The sequence below is a fragment of the Neoarius graeffei genome, chromosome 17, assembly GCF_027579695.1.
Source record: "Neoarius graeffei isolate fNeoGra1 chromosome 17, fNeoGra1.pri, whole genome shotgun sequence".
Lineage (NCBI taxonomy): Eukaryota > Metazoa > Chordata > Actinopteri > Siluriformes > Ariidae > Neoarius > Neoarius graeffei.
Window position 1 is genome coordinate 4,041,304 of NC_083585.1, and position 19,535 is coordinate 4,060,838.

The following is a 19,535-nucleotide window of genomic DNA, read 5'->3' on the forward strand; positions in this document are numbered from 1 at the left end:
CCCCAGGTGTGTTAAAACGGTTAACAGTAGTGTGATAACCATATCACCAATACTCATAACCTATTCAACTTAGGATAAGAGAGCATTTCCAAATAAACCTTCATAATTAATTACATAGTTAATTAATAATGATTAAATTAATAATTAACTTGATTAATTATCTAGCATCCAGCCTAAGTAAAATGGCATCCCCTCTTGTCTCAAAAATGGAAGACAACGCTCAAGACGTGTCTCTCCTTGAGGTCATCGCAGACCTCGTTCACTGCTCTGCCTCCGAAAAGGCAAACATTAAGTACACAGGTGAGAGTGAATGCCAAAACAACTTAGATAACTCAAACAAACATATGAGAGATCCAAAAAGAACAACTATTAGTGTCCAAGCGGCACTAGGTAAGCTATTCCTATCATACTTCCAAAATGCTGATTCAGAAATCAGATGCCTTCGCGGAGAGGTTGAAAGGCTGACCACCAGCAACGCCAAGCTGACAGCCGATCATAATGATTTACATAGGGAGTGTGAGCTCTTGAAGACCTCCCTTGATAATTGCACCAAACGGCTAGAGAAAGCCGAAATGGTTGCTAAGAGGGCTGCCCAGGAGCAGACCCCCCAAGAGCAGCGCGAGGGGCGTGAAAGACCCCCAACAATGCGCCAAAGCTCAGAGCGGGAAGAGGCGTCCGAACCGGACACCGTAAATGATCTGGTCGAGGACCAGACATCCTGCCAAACTCCAACTTGCTACACGTCGTCGTCGTCTAGCCAGGATGGAGCCGCCCTGCGCTCATCCCGAGCCCAGGCCCGTAGCACACCTAGGTCAGTGCGCTTCAGTCTCCCTGATCCATCTCCAGATGAATCAGACCACGCATCTCGTGCGAAGCGGGAGCGATTCCAGAGTAGCTCAGACAGTGAGTACTCAGGAGAGCAAAGGTCGTCGCGTAAGGACGCGCACAAAGCCCTCCGCCTACGGCAAATTGACCTACTTGCCCAAGATATCAAACAATTCGATCCCGACAATCAAAGAACTAACGTAAATGATTATTTACGAGGAATTGACCGATGCCTGATGGACCTGCCGAACGCCACAACACGTGAAAAACTTAGACTAATCTGGAAGACCTCCAGTAGTAGCGTTCGCGCCTTTTTAGAGACACTACCCCCAAACATTCGCGATAGTTATTCGAAACTTCGCAATTACATGAGGGAAGAATATGCGCCATACACGGACGAAACCTCCGCGATATTGTGTGCATTACAAATCAAACAAAAACGGTCTGAGGCGCCTCGTGAATATTACAGACGGCTACGTACTGCCTATTTCCAAGGTAGTAGCGCACCAGGTTTGGAAGAAGATAGAGGTTTCATATCTCTCTTCTTACATAACCTCCACCCAAGCGTGCGGACCCATGTCACACTGACGTGTCGACAAGGTCGCTATTCGATGAGGGAAATTAGGCGACTAGCCCAAATGACCTGGGAGACCATTGTCAAAACCGCAAACGGAAATGATGATGAACCCAGAGTCCTTAGTCTCCAGGGTGAGGACAAGCCCCCGCTAACCTTAGGAGGTGAAGCACCGAAAGGGGGACCCACCTGGAAGAATTCCGGTCCAGCCCGATCCTTGCCGAACCATCACAATGGTGAGTGGAAAAATCGACAAGGTAAGGCCAGGAGGGACCGAGGGCGAGTCCACAGTGACGATGGCAATCGCCCATCACATGAAAAGGGTCGTAGGGAACAAAACGGTTGGCAGCAAAACCGTCATCCCCGCTCTGACCAGAAACGGCAGAAGCGTTCCGACCGTAGCTCTAAACGCAAGGGTAGAGACGACCAACACAGTGACTCAGACCAACCTGGTGAGTTCCACTCAGAGCTGGACTCTTTAAAAGCCCAGTTGGCTGAGATTAAAGAACTGTTACAGGAGACGTCAGACCCCTCAACAGATAAAACACAAGAGCCCAAGAAAAATGACAAAAGACCAGTCACTGGCATGACTAGGCCAGGAACCACGGGTATATCTCGTAAAAGGGGGAAGGAGATCCCTCTGAAACAGCAGGCGAGGGTCAGGATGTAGGGCCCCCCCTGGTGGCGAAGGCAAACACACAAAACGCACTTCTCATGTGCGCTAAAGTCTTCACCACCATTTCTCAGACACATGGCTCTCACAAGGCGACCCAATCCCAACCAAGCCCTGCAACATAAACTTAGTCAACTTCACACAAAACAAAACCCCACAGTCGTTGGATCCCACAAAACATGCACAAACCCGTTGCGACGAGATTAGTGCGAACACCGATCAACCAAGCGCCACGCGAGATCAAATTTCTGATGAACTTCAGTTCATGTCTTTGCGCACCGAGTCCGGTGTCGAAACACCCGACATCGCGATTCCCCCTAGTGGCAAAAATCTCCCTCTGTCCATCGACTCAGACACCCATTTCACCGCTGGTGTAATGGCTGCGCTGTGGAACATGTTAGGCGTCGAGGTGAAATTCCATATCGCGTACCACCCTCAATTCTCTGGTCAGGCTGAACGAGCCATTCAAACCATTGTGAGCATGCTGCAAAAGTACATCACAAACCATGGTAAAATTTGTGATGTGAAACTTCCCCTTGGTGCTAAGGGCCATTCGGTCCACCCCTCATTGCGCCACTGAAGTCACACCCTTTGGGATGATGACTGGGCGAGAGTCGGTTCTTCCCCCGCATCTCCTATACAAACCAGAGGCCATGAGCATCGCGATTGCATACACCGCACATCAACATGTCGCCGACCTACAACGCCACCTACAGTCAATCTTTACAGGTGCCCAAAAGAATCTCGATTCGAGAGTAGAAGGACACAAAGCCTACTACGCCCGAATCTCAGAGAAGTTCCTACCACCCTGGTCGAGACCTTTCGATCGTGGGAAAACCGTTCCCCGTCGCGTATCACATTAGGACATCTAGGCCTAATCAAACGCTTTCATATCGATTTCCATGATAATCGAATCAAACCTTTTGAACAGTCCTCACTCCAAAAGGGGGTGGACGACAGCTAGGCCCATCCTGTCCCCTTAGCTTGTACGCATCACTCAACCATAAGCGTACACTAACATTCCCGGTCAGACTTCAACACAATGAAGTAACCCTTCAGTATAACATGGTAGATAAATACTAAAATCCGCCATTATTACTAGTGTGTATTCATCGCAAATACACCTGGCATATAGTCTTGGCAGTGCTATCCTCACTTTTGTGAATCCACAAAACTTAGAGATGTGCACCTTCACGAAAGACATCCACTGGGTCTGCCCAGGCAACCCATACATAACACTACACACCTAGCTAGATAAGATGGTCTGTGTCCCCGACAGCTAGCCGCAGTAGCGCACGCTTTCTAGCCAGACCCCCCACTGCTATCACCTTCCCAGAAGATTAGGTTTGCCAACCCAAACACTAATACTTCTTTCCTTCCTTCATTTCTTCTCTTTTCTTGTTTTTTTTATGCATAAGAAATTGAACACTACATGTTTCATGTTCCATGTTTAATTTTTTTTTGATGTGGTTTTGATCTAGTTAGATAGTGATTATATGCCCAAAATGCCCATAGTGATATGCCCAAAATGCCTCTGTCTCCAACTGTCTTACTGGAACTCACAAGTTTACACAGTCTTCGCAGGACACCATGAACTGCACAGGACAAGTCTACCTCAAGGACTGTGGACACGGCGATGATACGATACGGTGCTCTCAGTGCTACGACTCCGTCATACCCCTGAGACCAAAAGGGGGAGTGTAGGTATCATGCCGCCATCTTGTGTCAGAACTACAATTCCCAGTCCACTTCCGTGTGACCTACGTCACGCGTGGGCGGGATCATCTACGTCATCATACAAGGAAACATAAAACAATGGGACAACGCTTCCATCTTTGCTCTCTCACGGCTGGCTCCCGATGGATCTGGACGTATAAAGAGGCGCTCTCCACCCCAAAAAGACGTCTTCTTTCTTGCAAGATCCATCACTCAGCGCGATTTTGCTTCTTACCCTTGGCAAAGGTAAACTCTAGAGTCGCGCGATCTCTAAACTCAGCCTGAGTTACAACCGGTTTACTTGCATTAGAAGTGACGTCACGACTGCAGCCCAGGCAGTCAGAAGTTAAGAAGCGATTGAATCCTTTTTAACTCAAAAGCGCTGTGCATCTGATTCTGATCAGAGACTTTTCCTCACGAACGCTGAGATTCGGACCAAGAACCCTCTGCTTTTCACGGGAACCACCCAAGTGCTCCGCTGGACCCGGAAGTTTTCTCCGCCTCCATCACGAGCGGCTCACGTGCTCCCACGGCGAGGCCCGAGACTACACCGGCGAATAGTTCTTCATATCTTGCTAAAGGCAGGATTAAGTAAGATTTTGGCATTTGGGCATAATTAGGATAGTCTTAGGAATTTGCTTTTATTTGAAATAGTGTGAATTTAAACCCAGGTTTATCTGTTACACTGTTAGACACGCAGCGTGTTGATTTATTTTTGTTCTATGTTCTCTCAATTGTTTAATAGATAGGCTGCGCATGCTTCTCTCTCTCTCTTATTCTGACTAACACTAATTTCTTTATCATACATTTTGACCTTATCAAGGTTTCAGTGAGTTTGGTAATGTTATGAGTGTGGAATCTTTTTGTTACTGAGAACACGTGCTCACCAGGCCTGATACACTTTAGATAGCTTCCCTTTGTCTTTAGCCACACGTGCTCAGTAGGCCTCACCAGGCCTAACAAACACACTTTAGCTAGGCCATAGGGCCTTTCACAAACACACTAGCAACACAAGGCTAATCTAGGCCTCCACCACGTGTAGTTAGCTACACGAGGCTAAACACAGAGCTAATCCTTTGTTCTGTTTAGATAACATTCTTTTGTTTAGCTACCAACAAGCTAGGCCTCCACCACGTGTAGTTAGCTACACGAGGCTAAACACATGGTCAAGTCCTTCACACTCCCTCTCTCTCTCTCTCACACACACACACACACACACACACACACACCTCACTGCTTGTATATATTGATTTATCTTTTTATCTTTGTATAATAAATTCATTTATTAAACAAACTGTGTTTATTTGTGTGAACAACATCTGAAGTCCCCAATTTTCTCAAAGAATTCAAAAAGGGTGCAAATGTTATATAATATGGTAAGTGATCTTAATAATTTGGAAATGTACCATAATTTAGCTGTTTGGTAATTTATTATTAAGCACCAGGATTAATGGTATGATTCACTAAATGATTCCCTAAATGATTCATTGAACGATTCCCTAAATGATTCATTGAACGATTCACTGAATGATTCACTTCAAATAGAATAGAATAGAATAGAAAGCCTTTATTGTCATCACACAGAGTATAATGAAATTCAGAGCTGCTCCATAAAGTGCACACACACATAGAATAAAAAGAAAAGGTATATTCAAAATACAAAAACTACTATTGAACTACTAGTTACTATATACAGACACATTTGTATAGGTCCTGCATGGAGAATACACACAAGACAAAGCACAGTAGATAAAACCTTAAGGTCAAGTAAAGTGGCTGATAGAGTGATTCTATGGTATGATTCAATTCAAACGAGTCAAATTAAATGATTCAATGGGATTGATTCATTTTAATTATTGACCTTCAAAATTTAATGAGACTGATTTAACGAGATTGATCACTTAATATCAATAATTAACTGATTGCACCCACAGGAGCCATTGCTGAGGCAATCAGACAGGAAGTCCTTTATCCAGAGGCAGATGGATTAAGACAGTCTCAGGTCTGTCAGGTTGGACACCAGTCTGTGAGGGAGAATGGTGTTGAATGCTGAGCTAAAGTCCACAAAGAACAGCCTAGCATAGCTCTCCTGCTGCTCAAGGTGAGTGAGGGCAGTGTGGAGAGTTGTTGCTATGGCGTCCTCTGTAGACCCATTAGCTCTACAAGTATACTGGTGTCTAACATGGGTGGGGGACTTGAGATGATGCAAGTCTGAACCAGTTGCTCAAAGCACTTCATGATGACGGGAGTAAGTGCCACTGGTCAGTGGTCATTCAGGCTGCTAATGGTCTTTTTTTGGCAATGGAAGATGGTAGAGGACTTCAGGCAGGGTGGGATGGTGGACTGGGATAGGGACTGATTGACTTATGTGACCTCCTATGCTCTGTACAACCCTGATTCCAAAAAAGTTGGGACAAAGTACAAATTGTAAATAAAAACGTAATGCAATGATATGGAAGTTTCAAAATTCCATATTTTATTCAGAATAGAACATAGATGACATATCAAATGTTTAAACTGAGAAAATGTAAGAGAAAAATTAGGTGATTTTAAATTTCATGACAACACCACATCTCAAAAAAGTTGGGACAAGGCCATGTTTACCACTGTGAGACATCCCCTTTTCTCTTTACAACAGTCTGTAAACGCCTGGGGACTGAGGAGACAAGTTGCTCAAGTTCAGGGATAGGAATGTTAACCCATTCTTGTCTAACGTAGGATTCTAGTTGCTCGACTGTCTTAGGTCTTTTTTGTTGTATCTTCCGTTTTATGATGCGCCAAATGTTTTCTATGGGTGAAAGATCTGGACTGCAGGCTGGCCAGTTCAGTACCCGGACCCTTCTTCTACACAGCCATGATGCTGTAATTGATACAGTATGTGGTTTGGCATTGTCATGTTGGAAAATGCAAGGTCTTCCCTGAAAGAGACGTCGTCTGGATGGGAGCATACGTTGCTCTAGAACCTGGATATACCTTTCAGCATTGATGGTGTCTTTCCAGATGTGTAAGCTGCCCATGCCACACGCACTAATGCAACCCCATACCATCAGAGATGCAGGCTTCTGAACTGAGCGCTGATAACAACTTGGGTCGTCCTTCTCCTCTTTAGTCTGAATGACACGGCGTCCCTGATTTCCATAAAGAACTTCAAATTTTGATTCGTCTGACCACAGAACAGTTTTCCACTTTGCCACAGTCCATTTAAATGAGCCTTGGCCCAGAGAAGACGTCTGCGCTTCTGGATCATGTTTAGATACGGCTTCTTCTTTGAACTATAGAGTTTTAGCTGGCAACGGTGGATGGCACGGTGAATTGTGTTCACAGATAATGTTCTCTGGAAATATTCCTGAGCCCATTTTGTGATTTCCAATACAGAAGCATGCCTGTATGTGATGCAGTGCCGTCTAAGTGCCCGAAGATCATGGGCACCCAGTATGGTTTTCCGGCCTTGACCCTTACGCACAGAGATTCTTCCAGATTCTCTGAATCTTTTGATGATATTCTGCACTGTAGATGATGATATGTTCAAACTCTTTGCAATTTTACACTGTCGAACTCCTTTCTGATATTGCTCCACTATTTGTCGGTGCAGAATTAGGGGGATTGGTGATCCTCTTCCCATCTTTACTTCTGAGAGCTGCTGCCACTCCAAGATGCTCTTTTTATACCCTGTCATGTTAATGACCTATTGCCAATTGACCTAATGAGTTGCAATTTGGTCCTCCAGCCAGGGCTCGAAATTAACTTTTTTTCTTTGTGTCCCCCAGTGGTCCCGAATTCTGTGTTGTATTGTCCTGAATGGAAGCAATAGTGTCCCCATTTTTTCCCTCTCTGAAATAACCAGTGGTTAATATTATCATATGAAGTTACTATTATATTTGTAACTATGCGATTTTGAACCCTTTATATCATTTTTACAATAAGTCACAAGACACAAGCGACACATGTCCTATACATCATCTACTTCAAAATTAGTTATTGCATTTTCAGTTTATTAAACTTTGGCGATCTCACTGTATGAATAGATACCCTTTTATTTAAAGGGGCCAACTAGCTCATTCAGAAAATGTTTCAACTCCCTACATCTGCAGTACACTTTAGTTGAAAATAAGACCCCTTTTATGTTCATTTCATCTACTTATACCTTGATTATCTGTTGGCACTTACAAGGCCAACTTATAATTTTCACCATTACCGTTATCCATTTTTATGAACTTTCCATTATCCATTACCGTTATCCATTTTTATGAACTTTCCGTTATCCATTTTATGAACTTTCGCTGCCGAAACGTGGGTGCAAATGTTAGCAACATCAGCATAGTGCCAGGTCCTAGCCTAGTTGTGCTGCTGACTGACTAAACTTTCTGAACTAGAAAGACACCAAGAAAACTCACTTATTCTGTTGAACGGTATCTTCCGTCAATATCATCCACATCATTCCTGTTGTATTTTATAATGTGTCTAACAGTGTTCATTAAGTTGCTAGTGTTGCCTGCAGACCAGGCGATGACACTTTGGATCCTGAAGGTCCCGGAGACGTTATGTCTGGGCTTTCAGTTTCTTCCCCGCGGTCGGTCCGCTTCAACCACTTAAGCATTTTTGTTCTGGCAAGAGTCGGCGCAGCGTGTGCGGTAGCAATTCCATTCCAAGTCCATATAATGCGGACACCGGCCGAAGATTCTAGAACAGAATGCGCTGCTCTGTAGCCTACGGATGCAGGTGCATCGAAAGTGTAGCTACTATGTATTTTTCGCTGTTAACGTTTTAAAATTAAAATTGACAAATTAGGTGAATGTCTATGTATGTGTTACGGCTTTGTAAATAATATTAATGTAGAACTTTTTTTCTAGATCTATTTTTTTTCCATTGTCCCGGGATTGTCCCAGATATGATAATTTTGTGTCCCAATGACATTTTTTATGGTCCCCGGGACGTCGGGACACCGTTAGTTTCGAGCACTGCCTCCAGCTGTTCCTTTTTTGTACCTTTAACTTTTCCAGCCTCTTATTGCCCGTGTCCCAACTTTTTTGAGATGTGTTGCTGTCATGAAATTTCAAATGAGCCAATATTTGGCATGAAATTTCAAAATGTCTCACTTTCGACATTTGATATGTTGTCTATGTTCTATTGTGAATACAATATCAGTTTTTGAGATTTGTAAATCATTGCATTCCATTTTTATTTTGTCCCAACTTTTTTGGAATCGGGGTTGTACATAACATGGTTCTAGATGTTTTATTTTACTACAAGATACATACCTATCAGAAATACTGGACAGAGGTGGTCAATTACTGCAGGAGTCTTGGTCAAGGTGGCTCATTGCTATTTAGCCCCTAATGTTCTCCAAGCTTTAACATTAACAGCCCCATGAGCCTTTGCACTCTGGCAAGGCTCCGTGGAACTGGCAACAACTAAAGCGACTGCCTTTTCTGGTTGCTACAATAATAATCCTCCTCCCTGGAACCAAATGTATTTTCAAAATGGAATTAAAGGCCATTTAGATAAAAAAAAAAAGTAAAAAAGTGACCACCTACAAACATTTTTAACGAAAAAGTACAGTCACTGTTGTATTTTAAAAAAATATTATTTCATGAGCCTGCATGAAAATGCATGGGGTTGCTCAAAATTCCACAGCACACTTCACTTTGTCTCACAGCACACCGGGTATATACTGTCTCATCTCATCATCTCTAGCCGCTTCATCCTGTTCTACAGGGTCGCAGGTAAGCTGGAGCCTATCCCAGCTGACTACGGGCGAAAGGCGGGGTACACCCTGGACAAGTCGCCAGGTCATCACAGGGCTGACGCATAGACACAGACAACTTGAGCACTGAGGTGTTACTAGTATTTTTATTAACAGGCAAGTTCCACCACACTGGCTAAAAGAACCGATGTCGGACCGCATTGTGCTCAAACTTGATTTACACCACTACTCCACATATCATCTGCAAGAAGAAATTGATATTAATTGGAGCTACCTTCATCTAGTCATCATATTTTGTTACATAAAAATATACAATCTTTATAATAAAATTTATGACAAACTCACAACTGAGGAGTCTCCACTGTTCTTGGCTTCCTCTCGGTTCACCAGCTCTCCCTGGCAGGGGCCGAAGTGTGCACCTACTGGAACAGTCTCCCCCTTATTAAACACTCCCAGGCCTGCATCAGGAATACTGGACTTCTGGATTTCTAGCCCAGGAGGAAGTGTTTGTCTGGCTCGGCCAGGGACTCCCATGGGAACAGGAGTATCGGGGATGAAGAGGGGTGGTCCATGAACCTCGCATTTGTTGAGGAAGAAGGATTTGCAAACTTCACAGTCTAGGAGTAGAGAAAACACAACAGGAAGAAATGAGGCCCAAATGTGTGTGCAATCTGTGTCTAAGACCATATACGGTACATTAGTACTGTATAAAGATTATCCTAAGAAAGCTTGCCAGTAAGGTTCACTGAGCATCTGGTTGAGACTAGGTGTCCATCAGGACTGGGATCAAACAGGACACAACAAAGTACCAGTATTGGCAAAAAAATATGGAAACACCTACCAAAATGACAAAACACCACAATTTGACCTTTTGTTCTCAAGTTCTCTTAATAAACTAAACATTTTCATCATAACAAACAAATGTTACAAGTAACCAGAGTAAATCACTCTAAAATATTATCAATATTTCGTATGGAACCCCTTGACACTGAAGTGCACTGACACGATCAGGCATGCTATCATAAAACTTATGAATAAAATCAAGTGGAATTGATCTCCATATGTCTTGCAACACTTCCCAGAGCTGTGGCAGGTTTGAAGGAGCCCTTTTCACCTTCTCTCGCTCCATGTAGTTCCAGACTTGCTCAATTATATTCATGTCAGGACTTTGGGCTGGCCAATCAAGAATTGCCAAGCTGCCATCTTGTTCTTTGTTTTGTAAATACTGTTTAACCATCCCAGCTGTGTGTTTTGGGTCATTATCTTGCTGGAAGATAAAGTTGTTGCCAATGAGAGCTCTTCCAGAAGGCACAGCATGATGGATAAGGATTTGTCTGTACTTGTCAGCAGTGAGGGTCCCATCTATTTTGTAGAGATGACCAACTCCATTGTAGGTGATGGCTCCCCATACTTGCAGGACCCCTCCGCCATGTTTTACTGTGGGAGAAATACAGTTTGCCTTGTATCTTTCTCCCTTTCTGCACCTGACTTACTGTTGCATAGCGTTGCCAAATAATTCAAAATTTCTTCTCATCTGAGAACATGACCCTTTTCCACTGCTCAGAAGTCCAACTCCTGTGAATTTTTGCCCAGTTAAGTCTCTTCTGCTTATTTCCACCTCTCAACAAAAGTTTTGCGCACTGACACATGACCTTTGAGGCCTTCTGCTGAGAGCGTCTTCCTAACCAGGTGTGGGGAGACCATCCTTGCCTGTAGCATCTTGGAGGTCCTGTGCCAGTTCCTTGATGGATTTCTTCCTCTCTCGTAGGGATGTAGTCTTGAGGTACTGGACATCAGCTTTAGTCAACTTTTTCTTCCTTCCTCTGCCTGAAATGTTCTTGAAGTTCCCAGTCTTCTGGTGATGCTTGAGGCATTCCCAGACAGCACTGTGGGTCACATGCAGTTTCTTTGCTATGGCTCATTATGAATGGCCCTCCTCCCGCAAAACTTTCATCCTAATACGCTGCTCTTCTGTAGTTTCTCTCTCTGATGCCATTTCTGCCTGTTGCCTGGCTGTAGTCAGAGGATAAATACTTTTTCTAATGACTTATTTGTAGAGACCACATGATTTAGTTAATGGTTTTCACCTGTGGAATAATTAGCATATCATGGTAGGATTGCCCAACAAGGAGTGATTAAGGTGGTTTTTGGGGCTAAACTAAACAAAAAGAGATGCTATTTCCAATATTTTTATGATGTTTATCACACAACGATGGCCAAAACTGCTAGTATTTTCATGGGTAAAGTATAAAATTGTGGTTAAAAGGTGTCTCTGTATCTTCATAATGTATTTCAGTTGCCTTCAGTGCAGATTCTGATGTCATCTGCAAGGATTCAAGTATGCAAAATCGATCTTTTCCTAGGCATTTCCATATTTTGTGCCAGCACTGGATACGAGTATGAGGATTTTTTTTTTACTTCCTTGTGGGAGTAAACAAATGGTCAGATACGAAGCTTGCAGGGCAAAATAAAACGAATGTTCATTAACATGACTGTGGCACTGCATGACATATTTACAATATTCTCTTAGGACTTGCCTGGTCAGGGTTGTTTTAAATTCAGCTACTTGTTTGCTTATCTTCTGGGGAACAGAATTTCCCAAATTTGTTATGAAAATCACATGCAGGTACAAACAAAATTAACTGCAGCACGGTGGTGTAGTGGTTAGCACGGTTGCCTCACAGCAAGAAGGTTCTGGGTTCGAACCCAGCGGCCGGCGAGGGCCTTTCTGTGTGGAGTTTGCATGTTCTCCCCGTGTCTGCGTGGGTTTCCTCCGGGTGCTCTGGTTTCCCCCACAATCCAAAGACATGCAGTTAGGTTAACGTGGGACAGCCTTGGGCTGAGGTGCCCTTGAGCATGGTACCGGAGCCCTGACTGCTCCCCGGGCACTCTGGTGTGGCTGCCCACTGCTCTGGGTGTGTGTGCGTGTGCATGTGTTCACTGCTTTAGATGGGTTAAATGCAGAGGATGAATTTCACTGTGCTTGAAGTGTGCATGTGACAAATAAAAAGTTTCTTCTTCTTCTGTCCACACAGTAAGTAAATAAATAGTCCAACGCAGTCCAACAAGGAGGAGAACTTGCAAAACTTCACACAGACAGCAACCCAAGCTTAAAATCGAATCCAGGACCCCGGAGCTGCGCCACTGTGATGCCCCGAAATCCGTATATTTGGACTCCTGTCTCTCACACCCACTGTCTCTTATTGAACATTCCATTCCAGAGGCATAATGAGGGGCATACTCTCTGTCCCCTATTAAATCACAGCTGGTTGGGATCTTCTGCGAGCTTATGCATGTGGGGAACAGAGCACATAACACTGTCCTCCACGTGTGTTTTGCTATCATGTGACACAGCATGAGCCGCAATTGAAAAAGAGGAGTTTGATGGCTTTACATGTCTTGGAGGAAGTACGTGTTAGCCTTCACTCACATGGTTAGAGAGACCTGGCTAGTGGGTGGATACTAGCAGGTGACCACACTGGATGACAAATGGGTGGAAGAAAGAAGGGGGAAAAAACCTATAATCTTCTAATGTGGTGAAGACGTTACGACACATTTATTTAACATTTATGGAAGGAGACCCAGGTATCAGTCAGTAAGTTTCCCAAGATGGAAGAGTCTTCAGGACAGAGGACTTTGTGCTTTCTGGTTTCTCAGTCACACGACATCCCACATTTTTTTTTTTTTGTCTCAGAATAAAACACAGGAGTGGCTGGAGAGAATGACAGACATTCTGCAACATTAAATGTAAACAGAAACAAATTAAACATTGAATGTGTCATTCATTAATAAATTCAAAATTGCAATAACAAGCAAATCACTATGGTTTGAGGGGAATCATACATTTTGGGCCATGCTGTAATATGAAAATAAAACCACGCAGCATAGATTTTTTTTAATACACACCCATCGTGTGATATTCCATGCTTTTTTTTGTTCAGGTTAACATCCTCGGTTTATAACGACTGAAGTATTTTAAATAAATAAATAAATAAACAAACAAACAAAGTTTCTCTCACTCCTCCCTACCATGTTACACGCTCTATAAACAAAGTTCATACTTTAATCAATAAAAAAATCTAAATTTCAATGTCAAATTGTTGATTAAAATTATAAGAGAGACTGAGGCTACATGCCAAATGTACTGTATTGCACTTTTAGTGCACCAGATAGTGTGCAGGGTAGAATAAAAACAGTGAGTGTTACTGAGCACCAGAGTGGCCTAATGTCTTACAGAGATGGTCTTTATCGTCAGGATCTTCCACTTTAACGGGGAGACCTTCAGGTGGGTTGTCGAGATCGTCTCCATAGCTGTAGATATTCAGCTCCAGCGTCTCCTCTTTCTTCACACAGGCTTCTGAGGTCTCTCCATCCATGGATGTCTCTGTTTTCATGTCCTCACACAGCTAAAAATCAAACAAATCTGTTAGGGCAGGACGGTATCCATCCCACTCGGGAAGATGCTGCTCTCATTTCTCGCAGCATAGCTCATAGTCTCAGAACAGGCCTAGTTAATCCACGACAATCCAGAGCCAAGGCCAGGGAGCAGACAGACAGGCTAAACTGTCTGTCTGCTACCTGCACAGAGTCATCACACAGGTTTCATTACATTGAGACTGTGCCTGTTCCCCGAGCTATACAAAAAAGTAGAAATATTCACTCAGTTTGTTCTAATAATCTAATTAATATAAAATTAGATCATACTGACTGTACAGCCGCTGCCAGCACCTTTGACCTACTGTAAAAGGTAAGACTTAAATATTTTCTCTCTTATGTCTGAAGCACAAACTGTTAATGAACTTCTTACTGATCAGCAGTTTAATGTACTGTGTTTAAACAGAAACATGGATTAAACCAAATGAGTCTGTAGCATTAAATGAAACTAGTCCTCCTGGTTGCAGTTATATACACCAGCCTCGTCTAACTGGCAGAGAAGGCATCGCGATTCTTTATAATGATTATCTCGGCATGACACAAAAACCTGGACAGTTAGTATGAAGAACTTCAAACGCATTTGTGGCAGTGGGGGCGTGGCTTAGTGTCAGTTTGTGAATGTAAGGCGGGGCCAGGGAAGGTGAGTGGCAAAGTCAATGCACCTGTTGTCAATTAAATGTGTGCGCGCCTGTGTTTGTTGCAGTGACTGTGGAGAACAGAAAAAGAGGGAGAGAGCAGACAGAAGAGATTTCCCCAGACCAAAACACAACTGTGTGTACACACACGTCTGTGTACCTAAACGGACGTTAAAGCTGAAAAACAACACGAAAATAAAAAGGTGTGTGTGAATGTCATCTCTCGCCTGCCATGCTTCTGTACTCCACCCACATGAGGGAGGTATTAGAGTGGTGCCGAAACCCGGGAGTACAAGGCAAGGCAAGTTTATTTATATAGCACATTTCATACACAATGGCAGTTCAATGTGCTTTACAGAAGTAAAAACAAAAACAGTAAAAAATAGAGAAATAAAATTACATAAAATAATTTTATTTTTATTCTAAAACAATTAATTAAAAGAATTAAAAGAAATTAAAAGAAAAGAATTAAACAATAGTAAAAATAAAATAATAAAATGAAGTAGTAGTTCAAATAAGATGAGAAAGAAAGAAGAAAAAAAAACCCAGCAGAATAGAATAAAGAATAAAATAGGATAAAGTTAAAGTAAATTTAAAACATGCAGAGAAGTAAAGATTATAAAGAATGTAAAGAAGACAATATTAATTATTTAACAGAAAGCATCTGAAAACAGCTTGGTCTTTAACCTAGATTTGAAGCTGCCAACAGCAGGAGCATTTTTAATGTCCTCTGGCAGTTGGTTCCATAGCTGTACTGCATAGTAGCTAAAAGCTGCTTCACCACACTTTCTTTTAACAACTGGTTTTAATAGTAAATTTTTCTGTTGCGATCTGGTAGATCTGATTGGGTTAGGCCGCTGCAACATATCAGAGAGGTAATTGGGCCCTGTACCATTTAGAGATTTGTATACCAGCAGCAATGCTTTAAAGTCAATTCTGTAGCTTACTGGAAGCCAGTGAAGGGACCTTAGAATTGGAGTAATGTGCTCTGTTCTTTTTGTTCGTGTGAGAACCCTCGCCGCTGCATTTTGAACCAGCTGAAGACGTTTGATGGTCTTTTTTGGCAAGCCTGTGAAAAGGCCATTGCAGTAATCAACCCTACTAGAGATGAAGGCATGTATTAGTTTTTCCAGATCATTTTTTGACATAAGTCCTCTTAGTTTGGAAATGTTTTTTAGGTGATAAAATAGTGGGGCTGTTAAGCTCTTATTATCAGAAGAATTGTGCACAAAATGAAAAAAGCATGAAACTTTCAGAGTTTGTTCTTGAAGGCATAAGCTTTAATTTGAGACGTGGAGGCATTCTCACGCTACGTTCACACTGCAAGGCTTAATGCTCAATTCCGATTTTTTTGTGAAATCCGATTTTTTTGTGAGGTCGTTCACATTAACAAATATATGCGACTTGTATGTGATCCTCCGTATGAATGAAAAGCGACCTAAAAGTGTTCCGCATGCGCATTGCAGGATACGACGACGTCACACGCAGTGAGCATGGCCAGTGTTTACGGAAGTAAAACCGCCCGGTTGCGGTATGACCCATCCAATCTAGCTTGAATAGCTGCATCCCCCCAAATGGAAATCAGCTCCCTAACCTCTGGGTCCTTCCATTGAGAAGATTCAGAACCTTCACAGCCCAAAGCGTCCCTCGCATTGATGTCATGCGCAGGGGCACAGATACGTTTTTTGAACTGGGGGGGACAAAGCTGCCAGCAAACCAACCCCAACCCCGATATGCCTGTCAAACTCGTTGTGGGTTACCATAGCAACCAAGCTCGAGCTCGCAACCTGTGCAGTCTGCGCAGCTCAACCAACCGAATATCAGTCTTTGTTTTGTTTTATGTGAGTTGTTGCAACTATGTATACACTGCCGTGCACCTCAATAAACCGAATGGTAATTAGTCTTTTGATTTTTCCGTGAGGTTTGCCTTATGCAAAGAAAGACAGCATAGATGTTTTTTCCTCCCTATAAGTGGGGGGGACCGAGCGAGGTGAATTTAAATCTGGGTGGGACGAGTCCCACCCTCTATCTGCGCCCGTGATTATGCGCCATGTTGTTGTAACTTTTTTTGAGAGACCCACCGCCTACTTCAGCGCAGAATAGTGACATTTGTGGCTTGTTGATGACGTGTAAGTCGGATGAATGCGACCTGGCGGTTCAGACTGAAGTCGCATATGAAAAGAGCGGATAGGAATCGGAATTAGGACCACATATCCTAACGGCCTGGGTCGGATTTGAAAAAATCGGATCTGTGTCGTTCATATTGTCAATAAAAGATCGGATACAGGTCACATATGGGCGAAAAGATCGGATTTGAGTCACTTCAGCCTGCAGTGTGAACGTAGCCTCAGTTTGACCTCTGGGGACAGCTAGAGGTCATTGACCTCCATGATGGCACATTTCTATGCATGAAATTAGAAAAGGCTGTATCTTAACCAGGGCTTTGAACCAGAATTTTTTTCTATTGGTTCGTTCCGAACAGAAACGGAATTTTAACGTTTCCGGTTTTGGGTTCCACCATTAAATAGACGTTCCCGAACCGGTTAGAACAAAAAAATTTCGTTCCCGGAACGGTTAATTACGTTCCCTGTCAGCTGTTTAACAAATGGCTATAAAGTTATGTCTCTGTCTCATCCAGCTTAAGCCAAATGTAGGCTAATTCTATTACAACCTTCATTAAATAAGACAAGAAATAATTCAAAACAATTATTTCAAATGTTGGTGATTTGGATTCTCAGTATGTCTTCCCATCTACACAAACAGAAAAAGTGCCAAAAATGAAAGATAATTCGTTTAGTGTGTTACCAAAGGCTAGTCAGGCCCTATAGAGGGCTACCACATGACGTCACCGCGCCGCGAGATTTCGTTAGGCGCCATATTGGAAGACCAAGTACACATCTATGCAAGTACATACATACATAAAACAAGCTACACCTGAAATGTAGCCAGGGCCGGTTCTGCCCTAATCTGGACCCGGGTGCAACATCGCGCAACCCCCCCCCCCAAAAAAAAAACAAACAAAAAAAAAAACGCCAGTCTAAATCAGGACAACCATCACATAACTATAAACATTTTATATCAACTATTTTAACTAAATGGGCTATAATAAATAAGCCTGCAGGCAGCCACGGCGGGCTGCCTCAGAAAAGTAACCATTCAATGACAACTGAAAGCCTGCAGTCACGGCGGGCTGCCTCAGAAAAGTAACCATTTGTCCTACCTTAAAACTCGTTTTGCATTTTCTGCCTCCTTTTTTGTATTTTCAACCCTCCGTTTATTTTCTTTCCTTTTCTGAAAACCCAATTTGTGTCCAGACATTTTGTTCTGCTACCAACGAACTAACTCGTCAGGTCTCGTCTCTCGAGCCCGCGATGATTCCCGTGGGAAGGGCAACAACTGATACATTTTTACAAACAGCCAATAGGGAGGTTGCATCGTTCAGGCTCTTCTTTGCTCAGACACTCAGTAATGGAGACGTGATAGTCCACCTTCCCGCTCTCTCCATTCAATCAGCGAACGTCACACAGGAAGTGAACCCCAGCGGGTCATAGAAACTTGTGCAGGAGAAGAATGGCTTTTTTATTTGTAGGCTACGGAAACTTTGAGGAACGAAATAAAAACCGGTATTAACCGGTTACCATTATTTTTAATAAGCGTTTCTGTTCCGGAACATAAAAAATAATAAAGTTTCTGGTTTCGTTTCTGTTCCATGTGAAATAGAAAAAGTTCCCGGTTTTCGTTTTCGTTCCTTGAACCGGTTCAAAGCCCTGATCTTAACATCTAAATGTGATGTAAATGTAAAATAAATGTGTTTTTCCATGTTACTGGGCATGAAAAAATCATATATAATACTGATATTCCTCTTAGGGGTAACTTCAGGGGTCAGGTAGAGGTCATTGACCTTTGAAATTTGAAGTTTCTATGCATGACATTCTAGACGGGTGCATCTTAGGATCCAGAGTCTCTGCACATTTCTGACCAGCAAAAATAATACTTTTTAAGACCATTTTAAGACAACTGAGTATAAAAAATAAGACCACTACCGCGGAACAAATACGTACAGTAAAAAAAAAAAAAAAAGCACACTCTAGGTTAAGTTCAAAGCATTTTTTTTAATAAAGAAGTGCATCTTCAGTTTACAAAACAGAACATTAGCTGCCTTCTCGATATTTTAATAGTAGGGTACTGTCTCGTCTCGTCTCGTCTTCTTCCGCTTTATCCGGGACCGGGTCGCGGAGGCAGCAGTCTAAGCAGGGAAGCCCAAACTTCCCTTTCCCCAGACACCTCGGCCAGCTCCTCGGGAAGAACACCGAGGCGTTCCCAGGCCAGCCGAGAGACATAGTCCCTCCAGCGTGTCCTGGGTCTTCCCCGGGGCCTCCTCCCGGGGGGACATGCCTGGAACACCTCCCCAGGGAGGCGTCCAGGAGGCATCCGAAAAAGATGCCCGAGCCACCTCAGCTGATTCCTCTCGATGTGGAGCAGCAGCGGCTCTACTCCGAGCTCCTCCCGAGTGACTGTGCTTCTCACCCTATCTCTAAGGGAGCGCCCAGCCACCCTGCGAAGGAAACTCATTTCGGCCGCTTGTATCCGCGATCTTGTCCTTTCGGTCATTACCCAAAGCTCATGACCATAGGTGAGAGTTGGAACGTAGATCGACTGGTAAATTGAGAGCTTCGCCTTTTGGCTCAGCTCCTTCTTCACCACAACGGACCGGTAAAGCGACCGCATCACTGCGGAGGCTGCACCGATCCGCCTGTCGATCTCACGCTCCATCCTTCCCTCACTCGTGAACAAGATCCCGAGATACTTAAACTCCTCCACTTGAGGCAGAACTTCTCCACCAACCTGGAGAGGGCAAGCCACCCTTTTCCGGTCGAGAACCATGGCCTCGGACTTGGAGGTGCTGATTCTCATCCCAGCTGCTTCACACTCGACTGCAAACCGCCCCAGTGCATGCTGAAGGTCCTGGTTTGA

The 19,535-nt window shown here is 43.4% G+C and overlaps 1 pseudogene; it reads right to left on the reverse strand.

The window, feature by feature from the left end:
• Window positions 1-19,535, reverse strand: part of LOC132901311 (zinc finger protein 850-like) — a 495,238-nt pseudogene that overhangs the window by 454,705 nt on the left and 20,998 nt on the right.